Source organism: Helianthus annuus, chromosome 13 (assembly GCF_002127325.2).
Source record: "Helianthus annuus cultivar XRQ/B chromosome 13, HanXRQr2.0-SUNRISE, whole genome shotgun sequence".
NCBI classification, from domain to species: Eukaryota; Viridiplantae; Streptophyta; class Magnoliopsida; order Asterales; family Asteraceae; genus Helianthus; species Helianthus annuus.
Genome location: NC_035445.2, coordinates 39,435,036 through 39,457,729, shown reverse-complemented (window position 1 = coordinate 39,457,729; position 22,694 = coordinate 39,435,036). Strand labels below are relative to the sequence as shown.

Below are 22,694 nucleotides of genomic sequence, written 5' to 3'. Positions count from 1 at the left end.
AAAGATCCTTGTTTTGTCACATACATGGAAAAACAAGGACCATTCACCTCTTTCAACCTACCAAAACACCAAAACCCGTACCGGTGATTGTTTATCCATACTATTCTTCATAGCCATATTCCCACTCACAAGTTGTTGATACATATCGTCCGTTCAAGTTGAGCTTCCTGATACATATCGTTCATAAGAAACTTTTCGTGCACTGAACCTTCAGTTGTGTACCCTTCAATCTTCTTGAGTATTTTTCTAACTTTATGCTTGCATCCACCACAGTGAATATTAACTTTGAGTGAAAGAGTTTGGAAACCGGACGGAATCTATGAAGAAACAGTTGGAATTTGTGGATTTCGGTTGGTTCAGAAACTTAACAAGAGAAGCAACTAAAAAAACACAATTGATTTCTCTTCCGGTTACCAGGCCTATCAGATGTTGATTGTTGAAAGTTTGAACTGATTATTTGGATCGCTGTAATAGATTAAAGAGAGTAAACCATTTTCTACCCTGAGAATACGGGCCGTATACTATTATACGACCCGTATACACCATGTGAAAAAATTTACCAGGTCATTTTTCACCCTTTAAATACGGGTCGTACGGTCGTATACAACATGTGAAAATTTTTTTACCGATCGTATACTATGTATACGATGATTGTATACGGGTCGTATATTGTTATACGGCCCGTATACTATGGGTAAAAGATGGTAAAAATTGGTTTATTCTCTCTTTAATCTATTAGAACGATCCTTGTAATCATCAACTGGCTTTGAACGACTGTAGAACACTCGTAATCCTCAACCGGCTTTGAAACCGGACAAACCTTTGGCTGCTTTCATTTGAATATGAAGATGAAGATGAAGATGAAGATCAACAGAAATAACTGAAATAACTCGTCATTCTCTTGCACCTGTATACGTTGATTGTGGATTTAACTTGCAAGAATTGGGTCTGTCACATGATAGAAGATACATATCGTCCGTTCAAGTTGAGCTTCCTGATGCAATTTGTTGGAATTTGTGGATTTCGGTTGGTTCAGATCTCGGAAGTACTGAACAACAGAAATAACAGCTTCGGTTTCATCAACCGGTTTTTTGACAAATCGTCTGTTTTCTGAATATGAATCTGAAAGTTAATTAGACCCCTCAAGTTGTCATTCATAACAACTAAGCGTCTGGAGAAGAGTATGTTGATATAGGAGAGTTGATGCAATTTTCCAAGCATTTTATCGTGTGTTGTAATTTTAATGAAGCAATGAAGATTGAATATGCAAACCGCATCCGTCTTCTGTTATGATTCGAAACATTCCGAATAACTAGCAGAACCCGACACGTCTTCTGTGATGATTCGAAACATTCCGAATAACTAGCAGAACCCGACACGTCTTCATAGTCATATTCCCACTCACAAGTTGTTGATCTTTGGGTGGTGATTTACTCCCGAACAAACCATGCCCACCTGGACCAGAATAGATAAGCGTATCACTCGATCCACTTACATTCGAATAACGCTGAGAATCCACAATGCTTATGGCCAGATTCTTTCCTTCAATCTTGGCAAAATCAATGTCTGCTTGTTTTATTATCACGAAAGTACTGAACAACCGAGATAACAGCTCCGGTATTTATCACCAACTCATCTTTAGTAGTGTTTGTTTGAGAACCTGATTCAGATACACAACGGTCTCTTTGCTTCGTCCACTAGAACTATTTGTGTATGCATTCTTTTGGTAGTTAACAACGCTAATTAGAAAAAAATCTGTAAAATTAATCATATCGATTGCTATAACAGGATGGATGTGCCACACACAGATAGATAAGCTGTCACAGTTGTCAAGACTGTTTGTCGGGTTTCCAATGCTCACACAGGGTGATAAACAACGCTGATACGAACACATGTGTTTCGAAATAGGCTTTGTTCTTGGTTTAACGAAGTTACACGTAACATCTAGTTATATTCAGATTTAAACAATGCCCGCCTCAACTGAGATAACGGACATCCATCAAGCTCAAAAAAGAAAACTTGTGTTTCCCATAGTCACAAAAGATTGCGGTTTGTATTTCGCATAGCCACCGTTTCCGTAGTAAAAAACGGTTGCGGTTTATATTTCGCATAGCCACCGTTCCCGTAGTAAAAAACGGTTGGGTTTGCACATTCAATCTTCAATACTTCATTAAAATACCACTAGTAGAAGAACCCGACACGTCTTCATGTTACGGAGAATGTTCTAGAAATTGAAGGAAAAGGAAAAGATTTGTTGAAATCGAATTTGACAACTATGACAGCTTATTAAAAGTAGCAATCACCTCCAATCATTTCCTTGGTCAAATCACACACTATAAAGTTTAAAGTTATCGTGTGTTGTAGTTTGGAAAGATGACCGAATAGAGATCTGAATAACAAACTGTGGAGAACTTGTTTGTGTCGGGTTCTTTTGCTAGTTACTCGATCAACGGACTGATCGGTAACGTTACTCTACTTGTGCTCCGATTTAAGCGGCGTGTTCCGATTAACGTTGTTAAAGGTGATGAAGAGTTTAGAAACCCTAGAATGATGGGGTTTTTACGGAAAAAAACGTGATACTTGAAAAACATCCATATCTGGTTCATCAAACGAGGCTTGGGCCTTGGGCCACCAAAACTATAGGGCCTCCACAATTTGATGAAACCACAGTCCATTTATAAAAGATTTAGGGTGTGGGTTAACAACACATTGATGGTTGGTAGTGTAGTGGTTTTGTTTATGTATGGATGCTGGTGAGACCCAGGTTCGAATCCCTGGTTCATCAATTTTTTCCTTGTTTTTAAGTTTTAACACAATCTTTCAAATAATTACACTTAGACCCTTCAAGTTTAACTTTTAGTTACATACATTTTTTTGGGAAAAATGCCACAAGATTTTATTTCGCCTTAGGCCACCAAAATGGTTGAGCCGGCCCTGGTCTAGGATCGCAGTATCTAATTTGGAGAGCTGGTGTATGTTCGAGGGGATGTATTTTGATCAAGTTCTGTGTATTTTCCTTCTTTTGGGTTGTTCCCTTGTTGTACTTGTGATGGCTTAGTTGGTAAAAAAATAGTCTAACTCGCAATTCGTTAATAATGTTTAAGCCCTCAGTTAGTTTAAAGTTTAAAGAGAGAAAAATAGAGTGAACTTGGCAAAGTTTTTTTTTTTTTAAATTATAATATAGAAAGACCATTTTTATTCAGTTTTTTCATCCAATAAGCCGAAATCTTTATTTACATTCTACATTCAATGAGCTGAAGGTTAAAAAAAGGAAATGGGGTTTATATTTTTGAACCTAGCTTGTAGCTTCTCCTCATATTAACTCCATTTTCATATAACTTTACTACAAGTAATAATATGGGCTTAGACCTTCTCTTGTAGGTAGGGCGGTTCATGAGCCAAGCTGAGCCGAGCTAGGGCAAGCTCGGGCTCGGCTCGATTATAAACCGAGCTGGCTTGGCTCGGATCAGATTCAAAATCGAGCTGAAAATCAAAGCTCGAGCTCGGCTTGGTTTTAAACCAAGCTGGCTCGGCTCGGCTTGCTTTGGCTCGATTTTAAAAATAAAAATTAGCACATAGCTCTAAAGATTAAGTTCGACCTAATACATCACAAGCCAAAATCAAGTCAAACAACACAAAATAAGTATTAACTTCGACGAAATAATAGTTAGTTCATTAGCATGGTAATCAACCTTCAAATAAGCCATAGATATCAAATTAGAAACCTAAATATAATTAGTTTTTTTGTAATATATTATAATGTATATACAAATAAAATATATTATAAGTAAAATGATCCGAGCTAAGTCGAGCCGAGCTAAAAAGCGAGCCAAACCGAGCCAATCCGGCTCGTTACAAGCCGAGCCGGCCCGGCTCACTTTTAAACCAAGCTATATCAAGCGATATATTCTTGTTATAGTATATGTATGCTTTAACTCCAAGAATGTTTGATTCAGGCGCTGGGATCATGCTAACATCTTGTGTTAGCGGGGCCCAGTTGTCAAATTACGCCATTTTTCTAACGCACCCCATGATGGCCCCACTAAGCATCGTCATGACATCAATATCTACTGCTACAGTTGTTTTCGTGACCCCACTATTGTCTCTATTGCTCATCGGAAAGAGGCTGCATGTTGACGTAAAAGGAATGGTTTCCAATATTTTGCAGATTGTTGTTTCGCCTATTGCTGCTGGCTTGCTTCTTAATCGGTAAGTATGTACTTGACAAGTAAGAAGTTTCACATTAAAAGTCAAGCTCAGCTTTTTTTTTTTAATTTTTCTGTTACGGGTGTTTTCTTTTTGTATATAAATTACTTTCTTTTGTGGGACCCATTTTATTTCCTTGTACATAAAGTGACTGAGGCTCACGTTAACTGTTTCGTTTCTTGCTGTTTGTGCAGGTTGTAATCATGTCACTAATGGGGTTTTCTCTTGTGATGATTAGGGCCAGGAAGAAAGTACGAGTTTCATGAACCCAAAACCGATCAGTCGATATTTCATGTGCTCCTGCTTTCTAAACCGAGTTTTTTTAATTTTTAAAAATTCCATTGAGAATTTGTATAATCGAAATCTTGTATGGTATGAGAATGGGCCATTACATAGTGCTAAATCGGGATATATCGTTTGTTATGTTCTTGGTGAGCATCAAAATAGACCGTTAGCACGGGTCATGAGGCCGAAGCCTTGAGGCCACCCTATGACGCTCAAGCCAGCATATTGGTTACTGCTGAGCGCCCAAATTTTTACCCAATCACCCAATGTTCCTGTAGTATTACTTGCCCTTTTTGTATTGTACACATAGAGGTCGAAATTTCAATTCTATTTATGATTGGGTTGATTATGGTTGTCTTTTATATCTTAACTGGTTAAATCTTTTATCTATATATACAACTTACAAAAAATTTATGTTCCCACCCCGTCTTGTCGACTCCGCCGCAACGCGCGGGTTTCCCACTAGTATATATATAGGGGAGGGTTATCTCGAGAACGCTAAATATTGCGAGAACCGTGAGAACGAATGCAAAAACCAATCAAACCCAATTTTTTTTAATACAAACCTCATTGTAATTAAGACACAACATCAAAAAAAAAAAAAAAGAATTTACAACATTAAATAATTCATTTATCCTCTCAAAATCACTTTATTAGATTTTTTACACACGTGTAAATATAACAAATTTACACATGTGTAAATGACAAACTTACACGTGTAAATTTTCATTATTTACGAATTCACGTAAATTTAAACGTGTATAATTAAAATTTCTAATATTGTATTCGAATGATAATGATAGGTGTAAAAAGAAATTTTGAATTTAAATTGTTTTTAACCAAGTTCTCGCAGTCTTTTCATTCGTTCTCACGGTTCTCACAATATTTGGCGTTCCCATTTAAACCTTCCCATATATATATATATAAAAAATTAAAAAAAAAATTTTGGCATGTTTTTTTTTGGTTTTTTTAGTTAGTTTTTTGGTTGTATTGCACATGTGCACTATTATGGATATAGTGCACATGTGTAGTACACATATACTCACATATATTGCACATGTGCAATAAAACAAATTTTTTTTTTGAAAATTTTTTTCTAGGCATAAATACTAGCGATTTTTTTATTAAAAATTGTAAAAAAAAATTAGTATGCTTTTTAGCTTTTTTTTTTTTTTGGCTTTTTTAGTTAGTTTTCTAGTTTTCTCATTTATATGTAGTTTTCTCATGATCCTCTCCCTATATATATATATATATATATATATATATGGGAAAGTTTAAATGGGAACGCCAAATAGAAAAAAATTTTGGCTACTAAAAGTAGCGATTTTTTTATAAAAAAATAAAAAATATTTGTGTGTTTTTTAGCTATTTTTAGGCATTTTTTGTTGTGTTCACATTGGTTCTCGCGGTTCTCGCAATAAAGGGTGGTTCCTAACGGATCTTTGTCCAATATATATATAGGTACGAGGTCAGTAGAAAACGCTCTAAAGTGTGAGAATGGGAGAACGCATCCTGGCCCAACACGTGGCGCGGGATATAATCTGAGGGTTTTTTTTGTCTTTTCAATATTCTTTTTTTCCCGATTTCGTGTGTCACATGCTGCTTAATTTTTGGCGTCTAAGATAATTTTGGCGTTAAATAGATTCATTAATTACTTTGGCGTTTTACTGTTTTTTGGATCTGTCTCGTTGAATTAATTTTTTTGTATCACATAGTTAATTTTTTTGGCGTTCGTGGCGTTTGTTAATAATTGATTACCATTGATTAATATTTTATAAGATTACAATAATACGAAGTTAAAATAAGCTAATAGTCTTCTGTGGATGGGATTACATCAGAGATGTACCCATCGCTTTGTTCCTCACTTTCTTCAGATTCATCATCATATTTTAGATTGGTGTATAACGCCATCATCTCGTCTTTTCTTTGCCGCAGCCTATACTTGAATATCACTGCAACCCTGGATCTTGCATCGTTTAAAGGTGCTAAATCACAGAGTTGTTCAAGTAGATATAGCCTCTCTGTCTTCAACATTTCCTCCATCGGCAATGAATATTTCACCCCATGTTGATAAGTCACTTCAACCGTTCATGCTTCTTCATGCACCACCCAACTGCTAACTGTTGGTAGAGGAGTATTGTTAGTGCACTACATCTGTCGACTTCGTCTTTTATCGAATCTTAGTTTTAGATTGTTAGATCAGGGCATGTTTTATGAGAAAATAGGATAGCATATAGGTTTAACCTGGTAGGTCCGCTTATGTGTCAGGTCCGCTTATGTGTCAGGTCCGCTTATATGTCACTAGGAGGTCCGCTTATGTGTCAGGTCCGCTTATGTGTCCATGTACCTTGGAGGGAACCTCAACACCTATAAATAGGTGCACATAAGCGAACCACGAAGAGGTGATCTTGTAACTCGTACCGAAGTGCTGCCGGATCGAGATTTGGATATAAATTGTTATAAATCAATACAGAAAGGTGTTTAAAGAGATTTGCAAGCTGATTCTATGTTGATTACTTGTTTTCCACACCTGTAATTGACGAAAACTCCTCTGATAGACTCGTGCGGGTCAGAACTCGATCCTACAAGTGGTATCAGAGCTTCAGGAGGAGGAGTTCTATAGAGATTTGCTGGATTTCATCTAAAATTCTTACTTCTACACCTTCTTTCTTCATCAGAACGAGATTTTACGGTCGAAATTCGCTCAAAATTTCACAGATTGTAGATAATTGATCATTGATAAATCCTTTAAAGTTTGAGGCTTAAATACGTACTAAAAATGGGTCAAATCAATATCCGAATAGGTTCTGCTTTTATGGACAGTTTGTAGATCCGCTTTTGTGACCATGTAATTTGATAGGTTCGCTCCAAATTCCTCTGTAGATCCGCTTATTTAAACACCTGGTTCGCTCATAGGTGCACTAAGTCTGTAGTTCCGTTCATTTGAACATTCTGGTCCGCTTATTCGAACATTCTGGTCCGCTCATTTGAACATTCTGGTCCGCTTATTCGAACATTCTGGTCCGCTTATTTGAACATCAGGACTTCCGCTTATTTGAACATCAGGACTTCCGCTTATTTGAACATTAGGACTTCAGCTTATTTGAACATCAGGACTTCCGCTTATTTGAACATCAGGACTTCCACTTATTTGAACATCAGGAGTTCCACTTATTTGAATATCAGGACTTCCACTTATTTGAACATCAGGAGTTCCACTTATTTGAACATCAGGAGTTCCACTTATTTGAACATCAGGGTTCCATTTATTTGAACATCAGGGATCCACTATTGTGAACATCAGGATTTCGTTTATTTGTCACTGATCTTGAAAAACGTGCTAAGTAAACATGGATTCTGAATTTTACAATGCGTTTGCTACAACTCCTACTACTGCATCCGACATTGCTAAGAACATGACAATGGAGAATGAAATCGGAACAATGCAAAAAACCCCTGAAACTTATGGGAATTGAAGATTATCACGGGTTGAAGAAAAGGTTTGAGAATTGGGTGCAGGCGAATCATTTAAAAGCTTGGGAGAGCATCGAAACTGAATATGAGAGGCCAAAGAATTCAGTGGGTGTTGATAAAATCATTTCAGAGTTCACTAAGCAAGAGAGAGAGAGAGAGTTATAAAGCAGAAAAGATGATGATCAATTTGCTACAACAAGCTGTTAAGGAGGATATATTTGTGTTGCTTCAACACGACGAAAATGCTTATTCTATCTGGGAAGCTCTTAAAAAGAAATTTGAGGGAAGTACTGAACAACCGAGATAACAGCTCCGGTATTTATCACCAACTCATCTTTAGTAGTGTTTGTTTAAGAACCTGATTCAGATACACAACGGTCTCTTTGCTTCGTCCACTAGAACTATTTGTGTATGCATTCTTTTGGTAGTTAACAACGCTAATTAGAAAAAAATCTGTAAAATTAATCATATCGATTGCTATAACAGGATGGATGTGCCACACACAGATAGATAAGCTGTCACAGTTGTCAAGACTATTTGTCGGGTTTCCAATGCTCACACAGGGTGATAAACAACGCTGATACAAACACATGTGTTTCGAAATAGGCTTTGTTCTTGGTTTAACGAAGTTACACGTAACATCTAGTTATATTCAGATTTAAACAATGCCCGCCTCAACTGAGATAACGGACATCCATCAAGCTCAAAAAAGAAAACTCGTGTTTCCCAAAGTCACAAAAGATTACGGTTTGTATTTCGCATAGCCACCGTTTCCGTAGTAAAAAACGGTTTCGGTTTGTATTTCGCATAGCCACCATTTCCGTAGTAAAAAACGGTTGGGTTTGCACATTCAATCTTCAATACTTCATTAAAATACCACTAGTAGAAGAACCCGACACGTCTTCATGTTACGGAGAATGTTCTAGAAATTGAAGGAAAAGGAAAAGATTTGTTGAAATCGAATTTGACAACTATGACAGCTTATTAAAAGTAGCAATCACCTCCAATCATTTCCTGGTCAAATCACACACTATAAAGTTTAAAGTTATCGTGTGTTGTAGTTTGGAAAGATGACCGAATAGAGATCTGAATAACAAACTGTGGAGAACTTGTTTGTATCGGGTTCTTCTGCTAGTTACTCGATCAACGGACTGATCGGTAACGTTACTCTACTTGTGCTCCGATTTAAGCGGCGTGTTCCGATTAACGTTGTTAAAGGTGATGAAGAGTTTAGAAACCCTAGAATGATGGGGTTTTTACGGAAAAAAACGTGATACTTGAAAAACATCCATATATACGGCCCATGTATGATACCCAACCCCGTTTTCATCAATACTCTATTAGTAAACTCATGGGTTCCCAAATAAAACGGTGCGTATGACAGAAAAAAAAGTGTTATACAGTGGTATGTTAATGATAATGCCACAGTAGTATTAAAATTACATTATGTGTAGGATGACAATGCTATACAGTCAGTGGCATGTGAATAGAGATGTTGCTGAGATATGTGAAAGGCTGCAATATTTTCAGAATCAGAGGTTCGATTGTGATTTGTGATAGCCGATAGACACGAGCGAATGCAGCGATACATGTGCCACGTGCCATTGCCTTAAGATAATGGTATACTTAATGACAAGTATCGTGAATGAAAATAAATGTTTTGCAGGGCATATACATGTGGCGTGTGCCAACAGACAACAAATAATAGTCTAACTCACTACAAATAATAGTCTAACTCACTGCTTTGATGCTGGTGGAGAAAGATAATAGCGTACTGGTGGATGGCCTAAAGGTCTAGGGCAGGGCCGGCCCAAGGGTAAGCCAAACGAGGCTTGGGCCTTGGGACACCAAAACTATAGGGCCTTCACAATTTGATGAAACCACAGTCCATTTATAAAAGATTTAGGGTGTGAGTTAACAACACATTGATGGTTGGTAGTGTAGTGGTTTTGTTTATGTATGGATGCTGGTGAGACCCAGGTTCGAATCCCTGGTTCAGCAATTTTTTCCTTGTTTTTAAGTTTTAACACAATCTTTCAAATAATTACACTTGGGCCCTTCAAGTTTAACGTTCAATTACATACATTTTTTTGGGAAAAAGGCCACAAGATTTTATTTCGCCTTAGGCCACCAAAATGGTTGAGCCGGCCCTGGTCTAGGATCGCAGTATCTAATTTGGAGAGCTGGTGTATGTTCGAGGGGATGTATTTTGATCAAGTTCTGTGTATTTTCCTTCTTTTGGGTTGTTCTCTCGTTGTACTTGTGATGGCTTAGTTGGTAAAAAAATAGTCTAACTCGCAATTCGTTAATAATGTTTAAGCCCTCAGTTAGTTTAAAGAGAGAAAAATAGAGTGAACTTGGCAAAGTTTTTTTTTTTTTTAAATTATAATATAGAAAGACCATTTTTATTCAGTTTTTTCATCCAATAAGCCGAAATCTTTATTTACATTCTACATTCAATGAGCTGAAGGTTAAAAAAAGGAAATGGGGTTTATATTTTTGAACCTAGCTTGTAGCTTCTCCTCATATTAACTCCATTTTCACATAACTTTTCCTACAAGTAATAATATGGGCTTAGACCTTCTCTTGTAGGTAGGGCGGTTCATGAGCCAAGCTGAGCCGAGCTAGGGCAAGCTCGGGCTCGGCTCGATTATAAACCGAGCTGGCTTGGCTCGGATCGGATTCAAAATCGAGCTGAAAATCAAAGCTCGAGCTCGGCTTGGTTTTAAACCAAGCTGGCTCGGCTGGGCTTGCTTTGGCTCGATTTTAAAAATAAAAATTAGCACATAGCTCTAAAGATTAAGTTCGACCTAATACATCACAAGCCAAAATCAAGTTAAACAACACAAAATAAGTATTAAACTTCGACGAAATAATAGTTAGTTCATTAGCATGGTAATCAACCTTCAAATAAGCCATAGATATCAAATTAGAAACCTAAATACTTGTAAATAATAATTAGTTTTTTTTGTAATATATTATAATGTATATACAAATAAAATATATTATAAGTAAAATGATCCGAGCTAAGTCGAGCCGAGCTAAAAAGCGAGCTAAACCGAGCCAATCCGGCTCATTACAAGCCGAGCCGAGTTAGACTCACTTTCTAAAAGAGCCGAGCCGGCCCGGCTCACTTTTAAACCGAGCTATATCAAGCGATATATTCTTGTTATAGTATATGTATGCTTTAACTCCAAGAATGTTTGATTCAGGCGCACTGGGATCATGCTAACATCTTGTGTTAGCGGGGCCCAGTTGTCAAATTACGCCATTTTTCTAACGCACCCCATGATGGCCCCACTAAGCATCGTTATGACATCAATATCTACTGCTACAGCTGTTTTCGTGACCCCACTATTGTCTCTATTGCTCATCGGAAAGAGGCTGCATGTTGACGTAAAAGGAATGGTTTCCAATATTTTGCAGATTGTTGTTTCGCCTATTGCTGCTGGCTTGCTTCTTAATCGGTAAGTATGTACTTGACAAGTAAGAAATTTCACTTTAAAAGTCAAGCTCAGCTTTTTTTTTTTAATTTTTCTGTTACGGGTGTTTTCTTTTTGTATATACAGATGCTATCAAACCCTTTTTGCTGCCATTATCAGTTTTAGTGACTTCTCTATGTGTCGGGGCTCCTCTTGCAATTAACATAAATTCGATTTTATCGCCCTTTGGGCTATCAGTTTTGTTGCTTGTTACCTCATTTCATTTATCAGCGTTTATACTTGGATATGCATTTACTGGCGTTGCTTTTCGCAATGAACCAGAAGTCAAACCTCTTTAAAGAACACTTTCTTATGAAACAGGTTCACCATCTCCTCCTTGACATGTCTCAAAAATGGCCAAAACTAATATTTTCGTTACTATTTAAATATGTGACACTCACCCTTAATATAAAAATTTATTTTATATAGGTATGCAGAGTAGTTTGTTGGCCCTTGCGCTAGCGAATAAATTCTTTCAAGATCCACTCGTTGGCATACCTCCTGCAATATCAGTAAGTTTGTTTTTCAACTGTTAACTAACTTGAAATAATATAAATTACTTTCTTTTGTGGGACCCATTTTATTTCCTTGTACATAAAGTGACTGAGGCTCACGTTAACTGTTTCGTTTCTTGCTGTTTGTGCAGGTTGTAATCATGTCACTAATGGGGTTTTCTCTTGTGATGATTAGGGCCAGGAAGAAAGTACGAGTTTCATGAACCCAAAACCGATCGGTCGATATTTCATGTGCTCCTGCTTTCTAAACCAAGTTTTTTTAATTTTTAAAAATTCCATTGAGAATTTGTATAATCGAAATCTTGTATGGTATGAGAATGGGCCATTACATAGTGCTAAATCGGGATATATCGTTTGTTATGTTCTTGGTGAGCATCAAAATAGACCGTTAGCACGGGTCATGAGGCCGAAGCCTTGAGGACACCCTATGACGCTCAAGCCAGCATAGCATATTGGTTACTGCTGAGCGCCCAAATTTTTACCCAATCACCCAATGTTCCTCTAGTATTACTTGCCCTTTTTGTATTGTACACATAGAGGTCGAAATTTCAATTCTATTTATGATTGGGTTGATTATGGTTGTCTTTTATATCTTAACTGGTTAAATCTTTTATCTATATATACAACTTACATAAAATTTATGTTCCCACCCCGTCTTGTCGACTCCGCCGCAACGCGCGGGTTTCCCACTAGTATATATATAGGGGAGGGTTATTTGGAGAACGCTAAATATTGCGAGAACCGTGAGAACGAATGCATAAACCAATCAAACCCAATTTTTTTTAATACAAACCTCATTGTAATTAAGACACAACATCAAAAAAAAAAAAAAAGAATTTACAACATTAAATAATTCATTTATCCTCTCAAAATCAATTTATTAGATTTTTTACACACGTGTAAATATAACAAATTTACACATGTGCAAATGACAAACTTACACGTGTAAATTTTCATTATTTACGAATTCACGTAAATTTAAACGTGTATAATTTAAATTTCTAATATTGTATTCGAATGATAATGATAGGTGTAAAAAGAAATTTTGAATTTAAATTGTTTTTAACCAAGTTCTCGCAGTCTTTTCATTCGTTCTCACGGTTCTCACAATATTTGGCGTTCCCATTTAAACCTTCCCATATATATATATATAAAAAAATTAAAAAAAAAATTTGGCATGTTTTTTTTGGTTTTTTTAGTTAGTTTTTTGGTTGTATTGCACATGTGTACTATTATGGATATAGTGCATATGTGTAGTACACATATACTCACATATATTGCACATGTGCAATACAACAATTTTTTTTTTTGAAAATTTTTTTTCTAGGCATAAAAACTAGCGATTTTTTTATTAAAAATTGTAAAAAAAAATTTAGTATGTTTTTTAACTTTTTTTTGGCTTTTTTTAGTTAGTTTTCTAGTTTTCTCATTTATATGTAGTTTTCTCATGATCCTCTCCCTATATATATATGGGAAGGTGTAAATGGGAACGCCAAATAAAAAAAAATTTGTCTACTAAAACTAGCGATTTTTTTATAAAAAAAATAAAAAATATTTGTGTGTTTTTTAGCTATTTTTAGGTATCTTTGTCCTATATATATATATATAGGTACGAGGTCAGGAGAAAACGCTCTAAAGTGTGAGAATGGTGAGAACGCATCCTGGCCCAACACGTGGCGCGTGATATAATCAGGGGGTCTGAGGGTTTTTTTTTTTGTCTTTTCAATATTCTTTTTTTCCCGATTTCGTGTGTCACATGCTGCTTAATTTTTGGCGTCTAAGATAATTTTGGCGTTAAATAGATTCATTAATTACTTTGGCGTTTTACTGTTTTTTGGATCTGTCTCGTGGAATTAATTTTTTTGTATCACATAGTTAATTTTGTTGGCGTTCGTGGCGTTTGTTAATAATTGATTATCATTGATTAATATTTTATAAGATTACAATAATACGAAATTAAAATAAACTAATAGTCTTCTGTGGATGGGATTACATCAGAGATATGTACCCATCGCTTTGTTCCTCACTTTCTTTAGATTCATCATCATATTTTAGATTGGCGTATAACGCCATCATCTCGTCTTTTCTTTGCCGCAGCCTATACTTGAATATCATTGCAACCCTGGATCTTGCACCGTTTAAAGGTGCTAAATCACAGAGTTGTTCAAGTAGATATAGCCTCTCTGTCTTCAACATTTCCTACATCGGCAATGAATATTTCACCCCATGTTGATAAGTCACTTCAACCGTTCATGCTTCTTCATGCACCACCAAACTGCTAACTGTTGGTAGAGGAGTATTGTTAGTGCACTACATCTGTCGACTTCGTCTTGTATCGAATCTTAGTTTTAGACTGTTAGATCAGGGCATGTTTTATGAGAAAATAGGATAGCATATAGGTTTAACCTGGTAGGTCCGCTTATGTGTCACTAGGAGGTCCGCTTATGTGTCAGGTCCGCTTATATGTCACTAGGAGGTCCGCTTATGTGTCAGGTCCGCTTATGTGTCCATGTACCTTGGAGGGAACCTCAACACCTATAAATAGGTGTACATAAGCGAACCACGAAGAGGTGATCTTGTAACTCGTACCGAAGTGCTGCCGGATCGAGATTTGGATATAAATTGTTATAAATCAATACAGAAAGGTGTTTAAAGAGATTTGCAAGCTGAATCTATGTTGATTACTTGTTTTCCGCACCTGTAATTGACGAAAACTCCTCTGATAGACTCGTTCGGGTCAGAACTCGATTTGGATATAAATTGTTATAAATCAATACAAAATTTGTTTCAGGTACAAGCTCAGAAGAGGAAGCAAAGTGCCTATTCTGGAAACAATCTAACCAAGAATTTCTTGCCGAGAAGAGAAAGAATGGAGCTTATGTGAAGAAAGAGACAAGAACCTGTTTCCGATGCAATGAAGCTGGTCACGTTGCATGGAACTGTCCGAAAGCGACAAACACAAAACAGGGAGTTTCTGGAAAACTGAAAGAAGTTATTGTTGATAAAACCGAACCACCAACTGAAAAATTTAAAGTTTTCAAAAATTTAACATTTGAAGTTGGTGAGTGTTCGAAGAGATTTTACAGGCGTAGTGTGAAACTTGACAACCAAAAATGGGTTGTTAAGAAATCTGAAGTAAAATCTGGCAATGAATCTGATTCCACAAAATCAGAGGAGCCACAATTTGATGAGAGTGATGAAAACTCAGTTCCTTCAATGGATGACGAGAACTTTCCACCATTGAGGACTGAGAATTTTGAAAGGAAAGTTGGAAAGTCTGAAATCTCAAGTCAGTGTTATTCTGAAAAGGATAATTTTGATGTTGAGAAAGCGTTTAATGGGAAAGTAAAGAAGATTTTCGGAAAAATGGTTGATGGGAAGGTGAAAGGGGTAAAGGATCTCTACGCTAAAAAGAAAGCAACTTACTCCCCAACAAAATCTGAATTGAAATCACCCAAGGCTAAGGCTGGTCAGGCTTGGGTGGACATTTTCTTTGCTTGAAAATCCTGACTTGCCGGAGATCCCAAGTTTGTAATCGTGGATCAGGAATCGGAATCTTTCATGTTTCATAAGATTGTTTTTGAAAATACTTGAAATTGTTAAAATATTACAGGTTGAATGACTACGCCGGAGCTTCCAGGTTGGTAAGTGCGAAGCAGGAATCGGCACTTTGATGGGTAAAATGTAGATGATTCATTCCTACAATTGGTATTGATTGGTTATACCTACAAGAGGTTATTCTTACAAGTGGTTTAGAGGTTGCTTGATTGCAAACAGTGAATCAAGGAGATTAAGTTGTACTTGATTTACTACAGTTGATAAAACTGACAAGATGATGAACCATATCCCCGTACTTAAACAAGTGGTAAACTTACAAGTGGTAAAAACAAACTCATTTTCCGGAAAAATCATTTTGATTATAACAAACTTAAGTGTTTTGAAATCTAAATGAGAAAATGGTTTGTGAAAGGGGGAGTTCAAATTGTTTATGCCTAGTGAATGGCGAATTGAGGCGATTTGATATCGGTTGTCATGTTTCTGTACAGTTTGTTTTGAATTTTCTTCAAGTGGGTCTAGAACTTAGTTGTTTTTCAACTTTCTTTAATGTGTTTGCATTTTAGGGGGAGTAGAAAATTTCAGAAAATCTAAAAACATTAGAAAATTTGAAAAAGTCAAAAACATGATAAAATTCAAAATGAGTTTCGTTGTGAAAAGAGGAAATGATAGTACATCAGTGAACTGTCACAACATGCTAAAGAATTGGAAAGTTAAAATGTGATAAACAATCTCACTGCAGATATGCCAGTAGGTTTTTACACATTTAGTAGATTGTGACAAGATATAAACTTAAAAACTCTTGCTTATTCTGTGGGTAACAACATCTTGGATATATAGGTAACCCCTGAAATCTTGTTTGAAAGGTCCCTTATTCTGAGATACTAGGTCTTTATGCTCATTGATATCTGGGGTATTATCCCGGGACTTCTGCTGTATGGAAATACTGACCTAGTCCCCGGATAATGCTTTACGCAAATGCTTGAAACATAGCATCGCCCTCAGCAAGCTGATGAAACAATAAAATTGATAGTCGCTGCTGTTGTAATTCAAAAGATCCTCTAAAGGGGACACACCGAAAAGTCGAAGCCGTCATCTCTTTGCGTATACGGAAGTATCGACCTGAGCTCTCACGGCCCTCGCATTTAACCCCTGAACAGATATCATTTGTGGTATACTCACCTGTAAGACTGAATATTGGGATCTAGATACGTGAGTATATTCAAGTAGTGGGACACACAGATAAGTTCAAGTCATTAAAACATTAACATCGTATCTAGGATCAATTGAACTTTGTGTGAAAATTTAAATGGACCAGTATAGTATACTGACAATCTACTGACAATCTAGGTGAATTGTTTAGAACTTAAAATGAAATGAAGCTTAACGGTGTTGATGACTTGTCTCAAAAACTGATATGATCTTCTTACACGAACTCATAAAAATATTGTCTGTAAATATTTCTTTACTGCATTACATGTTTCTTTATTACAAAATCTAAAAAGATTTTCAGTGTGTTTTAACATAAAGTTTCAGAAAATTCAAAAAGATTTTTGACAACTGGTATTGAAAAGCAGATTTTCAAAATTCCGAGTGCTAAACATGATGAGCAATATTTGAGGGGGAGTGTATGTTTGGAATTAAATGTTTTCATTATCTAATCTTTCAAGTTGTTCATTAAAATCTGTGTTTGTTTTGAAGGTAAGTCTGAGTTAGTGCAAGTTTATGATTGAAATATGTATGTGAGTGAAATTTACTTTGATTATGCAGGACAAGATGAGCCAGGTTATTCGTTTCTGAGATCTGAGCTAGATGAGAGCCAGGTTCCAATACCCGAGGACTCTGATTGGAGATAGCCAGGCAATGATCTTGAGACATGAAGAGCCAAGCTGATTGATATTGAGAAGCTGTTAGATGGAAAGCCAGACAACGATCCTAAAGTTGATGATGCTGATGAACTGAAGAAATGCCAGCATATCGCAAGGGGAGTCTGAAGACCTGCAATAAAAGATTGAGAGAGAGAAGCCCAGAGACAGATCAAGACTGAAGATGTGAAGACATGACATTGTCAAAGACTCGACACTGCGACTCGTCAACATCTGAGGGGGAGTCTGTTAGTGCACTACATCTGTCGACTTCGTCTTGTATCGAGTCTTAGTTTTAGATTGTTAGATCAGGGCATGTTTTATGACAAAATAGGATAGCATATAGGTTTAACCTGGTAGGTCCGCTTATGTGTCACTAGGAGCTCCGCTTATGTGTCAGGTCCACTTATGTGTCACTAGGAGGTCTGCTTATGTGTCAGGTCCGCTTATGTGTCCATGTACCTTGGAGGGAACCTCAACACCTATAAATAGGTGCACATAAGCGAACCACGAAGAGGTGATCTTGTAGCTCGTACCAAAGTGCTGCCGGATCGAGATTTGGATGTAAATTGTTATAAATCAATACAGAAAGGTGTTTAAAGAGATTTGCAAGCTGATTCTACGTTGATTACTTGTTTTCCGCACCTGTAATTGACGAAAACTCCTCTGATAGACTCGTTCGGGTCAGAACTCGATCCTACAAGTATCGTCAATATCATCATCATCATCTTCTGCCGGAAAATTTCCCTCCAATCTTCTTATTACCATTCGAGTTTTTTCACAATCGTTGGCCATTGGAATCCCAAGGGCTAGAATATCCCTCTAAACCCCTTCAGCCATACCAAGTATGGCTTTGATTGTCCTGACCTTCACCCTTCTCTTATCAGGGAACTTTACGATGAATCGTCTCTCCGGCCTTTTAAACCTCCATGCAACAACCTTAGCCATTTCTTTTAAGTTTTTGGCGTTTTGGACAATATGTGGCGTTTTAGACAATGTTTGGCGTGTTAAGTTGTGTTCTCTTGTTCTACTTTTATAATGACATTTTTTCCCCGCGCAGTGACATGTAATTATGGCGTTTTGAATAAATAAATAAATTCAATCCCCAAGTATTTGGCTTTTAATATAATAAATGTTAGTAATTATGTTTCTGTCGCTCCATTTTACTGTTTGCAGTTACTGTGTTTTGTTTCAGATTCATCTGTTTATCGCTGTAACACGTCCCATCTTTACGGCTGTAATTATGGCTTTTTGTTTTCCAATGGCGTTTAGATAAAGATGACACTTTTGTTTTATTCTCTTGCACATTGTTTTAACCTGTTTTTAGATTTAGGGAATATGTCACAGAATAGTAACCAAGTTTTACAAGTGTTCTAATTAGGTCACTTGTATCGTTTTTGTCCCAATTAGATAACTTAACATTCAAATCGTGTCATGTCCTTTTTTCTATGTGTCAAGAAAAAAATGAAGAATAAGATGTTGGGGTCGGATTATTTTAATATATGAAATTATATTTATTAAAAATAAAAACACTTTAATTACATTAAAAATTAAAAAAATAACAAGTTACAATCCACGCCATCACTCGAAGTTAGCATCAAATAAAAGGGAAAAAAGAAACAAAAATCCACATCACCATGGTTAATGGTTACTTATGAAATGGATGAAAAAACCCTTAATTTTAATGAAAACTGAATGTTGACTGACCTGATTGGAACACTTTTGAAACTTAAGTGACCTAATTGGAACACTTTTAAAACTTGGTTACTATGTCCAAAGTAATTTTAGTATAGGGTTTGCTAGTTTGGGGCGTTTTATGGCATGATGATGTTTCACAAGCATTTGCCCATTTGGCGTTTTGTTATATTTCTTTACTAGGTTATTACCTGGGATTGCTTCCCGGGGTCAAGAAAGTTACTTTTATTAAAAACTATTTATGATTAATATATAATTAAAATCATACAATACCTCATTCTATAAAAAACGCTAAAAAACGCCTTCGATGAGAAATTATCAAATGATTAATACTTTGATAATAACTAAAAATTCTGCTTTAAAACACAAACCTTAACATTTTGCAAGAGTTTGAAGCTATACATCAGAGTAGAATTATGAATATATGCGAAAATGTAAAAAAAACAAATATATTAAAACAGTCTACCGTGTATCGCATCCATAATGTTTTAGTCGTCAAACCATTAGCAACCTTTTTTTTGAAAGGCAAGGCTTATCTCATTCAACCAAAAAGAAATAGAGCATAAAAGTTCTAGCAAGAAATTAGGACAAAAGGGGAAACTAAAAGGAACAGACCTGGAAGGAAATTATAGCAAAAAATACAAATACCATAAAGCCCCAGCCCAACCATAACTGAACCCATCCCACATGTGCCAATCATCATCGAAAGCTTTGTCCGGTTCGAAAGCCAAAGAAGGGTCTGGTCTTTGATGCCGCTCAGCACTCTTTCTAGCGAAGAGACCTTGGCATTAAAAACTTTATCATTTCGGGCGAGCCATAAGTTCCATAAGGTAGCAAAGACGATCGCACCAATAAGCTTTGTTTTAACATTATCCGAAAACTGTTGGTTTCAATGTTGAAGGACAGCCTTTACGGTGTTTGCCTGCTGTGGAATCGGAGCCTGAATCCATGTTCCCACCTCTCTCCAAACCTCTACAGCAAACCTACATGTCACCAAAATGTGCTCCGCATCCTCCGTACCGTTCAATCACATCGGCCATAGATCCTTGGCATCAGATAAATATTTATTGGCTAGGATAGCCGTAAATTGCTCAAATTGAATCCTCTCCTCGGCTAAAAACGGGTTGCTTTTTGCGATATTTTCCTTGATATATTTGATTAGACAACCTTTACCTGCAATTATAACAACTCCTAATTTAAACAACTACTTATAGATAAAGATAAGTGAGCATGTAGAGTTATCTTTTTGACATAACGATAAAGACCCCAAATTTATCATACAAAATAAATAATATCTCAATAATAATTGATCATTATTCAATGAAAACCTCTCAATTTGCCTATCGTTAAACATATACATGATGAGCACTAAGTCACTACACAAGGGATGCATAGAGGTGATCTAAAGCAGCATACCTAGGAGTTTGCATATAATCTTCAATGCCTAGAATATGAAGGTCAGAAGGATCTAGAACCTAACACAAACCGAATAAGAAAATGCCAAATTCAATTCCCTTTGTTTTACACAAACCTGTAGATAAAATCATTTGAATCAGTTTTATTCAATATATAATTAAATATACACTTTGGACTACTTTCAACCTGTTCGACCTATTTCAGTTTTAACTAATTTTTAGGGTTTAGCCAGGTGACCCATTGCTAGAACATACCTGGATCAACCCATTGGCCGCGTTACAGTTTTAGCTATTTTTTTTAGAATTACCCATTTCACCCGTTGTAGATAACTGATAACATAACCCAAATCAACTCATTCTTAATTAAACGGGTTAAAAATAGAGACTTTCAAGCCAATTCAAATAGAATAATATGTCTCGCATACCAAAAGCAAAAATAGGCGATAGTTTGCATCATTGAGCGACTGAACACTTGCCATACAGTTTGTGCGAAAATGAAAAGATGCTCCGTTATTTCAGGTGCATCCCCACACACAGTTCAGAGCCCATGTTGATATTTCTTCTTACCAAAGAACAAAAAGTCAGTAATCTCTCGTGCTCCACTCTATAGGCCAAAATCAATACTTTACTCGGTACCCATCTGTTTCGCTTCACCACATATTCTGGAGGCGAGACCCGCTGAGTTAGGAGGCTATGCTTCACACTTCTGATAGCGTCATCTGCAACCTGCAAGCGTCTAATTTTGAGAATACTTGCTTCAGTTTCTCACAAGTCATGAATAAAATTCCAATGCAAAACAATGCGTACATCTTACCTTTGCAACTGCAAGTAAGATCGTGATGTGTCATAATGTTCTGCAACTGATGCAAAAGGGAGGGGCAAAGAGTGTTTTCTTGGTGAAATGAGAAGTCTAATAGCGGTCAGTCCTTAACCTATCGCAAGATTCATGATTAGTCATCCAAACAGTTAACAATAGTTTCACCAAATGAGCATGATATGTACATACCTGCAAGCCGTTACCATGAATAATGTTAATCTTCTTAATTTTGGCCATAAGGATCGTCCTTAGCATGTTACAAAAGTAAAAAATAAAGTATTAGAATATGTCTTTAAGGATTGGCACAACCAACCCAACTTGTTCTAACTTGTTATACAATTACATTGTAGAGCCCAAAGGCTAAATCTAAAAAGTATGAAGGAATTTAAATTCACCAGTTAAACCCATTAACAACGGCTCAAATTTGAAAGTATGAAGGTATAAAAGCTCCCCAGTTATACAATCGTCGATCTCAATCTCGTTAAATGATTGAGCTCTCTAGTATTCCTTCGAAGGCAGCGTGCCTGAGATATCTCGTCAACTTCCAATCACCAATTAGCCGCTGAACCTTCTTTGCAACAATATTAATCTATCAACACCACAACTTTACTTCTACGTAAACAACAATATTAATCAATCACGTCAATATATAACTTACTAACTGGTATACTAACCTTGAATCTGGAGATATTATGCCAAAATCAATCTGAGATGTAACATTATGCCGACACGTGGCCCAAATTATTCATGTTTATAATAGATAATAGATCTCGACTTCATCCTGGCTGGACTCTTGTAACGCTGTTTGACCACTATTTGACCAAAGTCAAACCACTGTTTGACCAAAGTCAAGCTACTATTTGGATAAAAAGAACCACTGTTTTCTCCACAAAACACTGTTTTAACCCAACAGTGTTTTGAAACCACTGTTTAACCTAATAGTCGTTTCGAAACACTATTTAACCCAACAGTGGTTTCAAACACTGTTTAACCTAACAGTGGTTTCAAAATACTATTTGACAATTTTTGGCTCAAACCGTCAATAACGGTTTCTTATCAAAACACTGTTTGACAATTTTTGGCTCAAACTGTTGAAAATTTGAATCAAACCAAACCAAACCGTTACAAATGGTTTGGTTTTACGGTTTAAGCTTTATACACCTTTATAATTATAATAAAAAGATATAAAATTCAATAATTATAATAAAAAGATATAAAATTACGATATTCCAGTTGCATCATCTCCCCACCAGTTGTAGGATCAAATTGGCATCTATAAAAACTACATCTCAACAAAAAATAAATAAAGATTGTATCAATTCAAGATATCTAATAATAATGTTCTTTTACCATTTTTAGACCCAATTACATGCATATGCTCTAAA

The 22,694-nt window shown here is 36.2% G+C and overlaps 1 pseudogene; it reads left to right on the top strand.

Annotated features, from left to right (window-relative positions):
• Positions 1 to 3,922: 3,922 nt before the first annotated feature.
• On the top strand, positions 3,923 to 12,296 carry LOC110900795 (annotated as a pseudogene).
• The last annotated feature ends 10,398 nt before the right edge of the window (positions 12,297 to 22,694 follow it).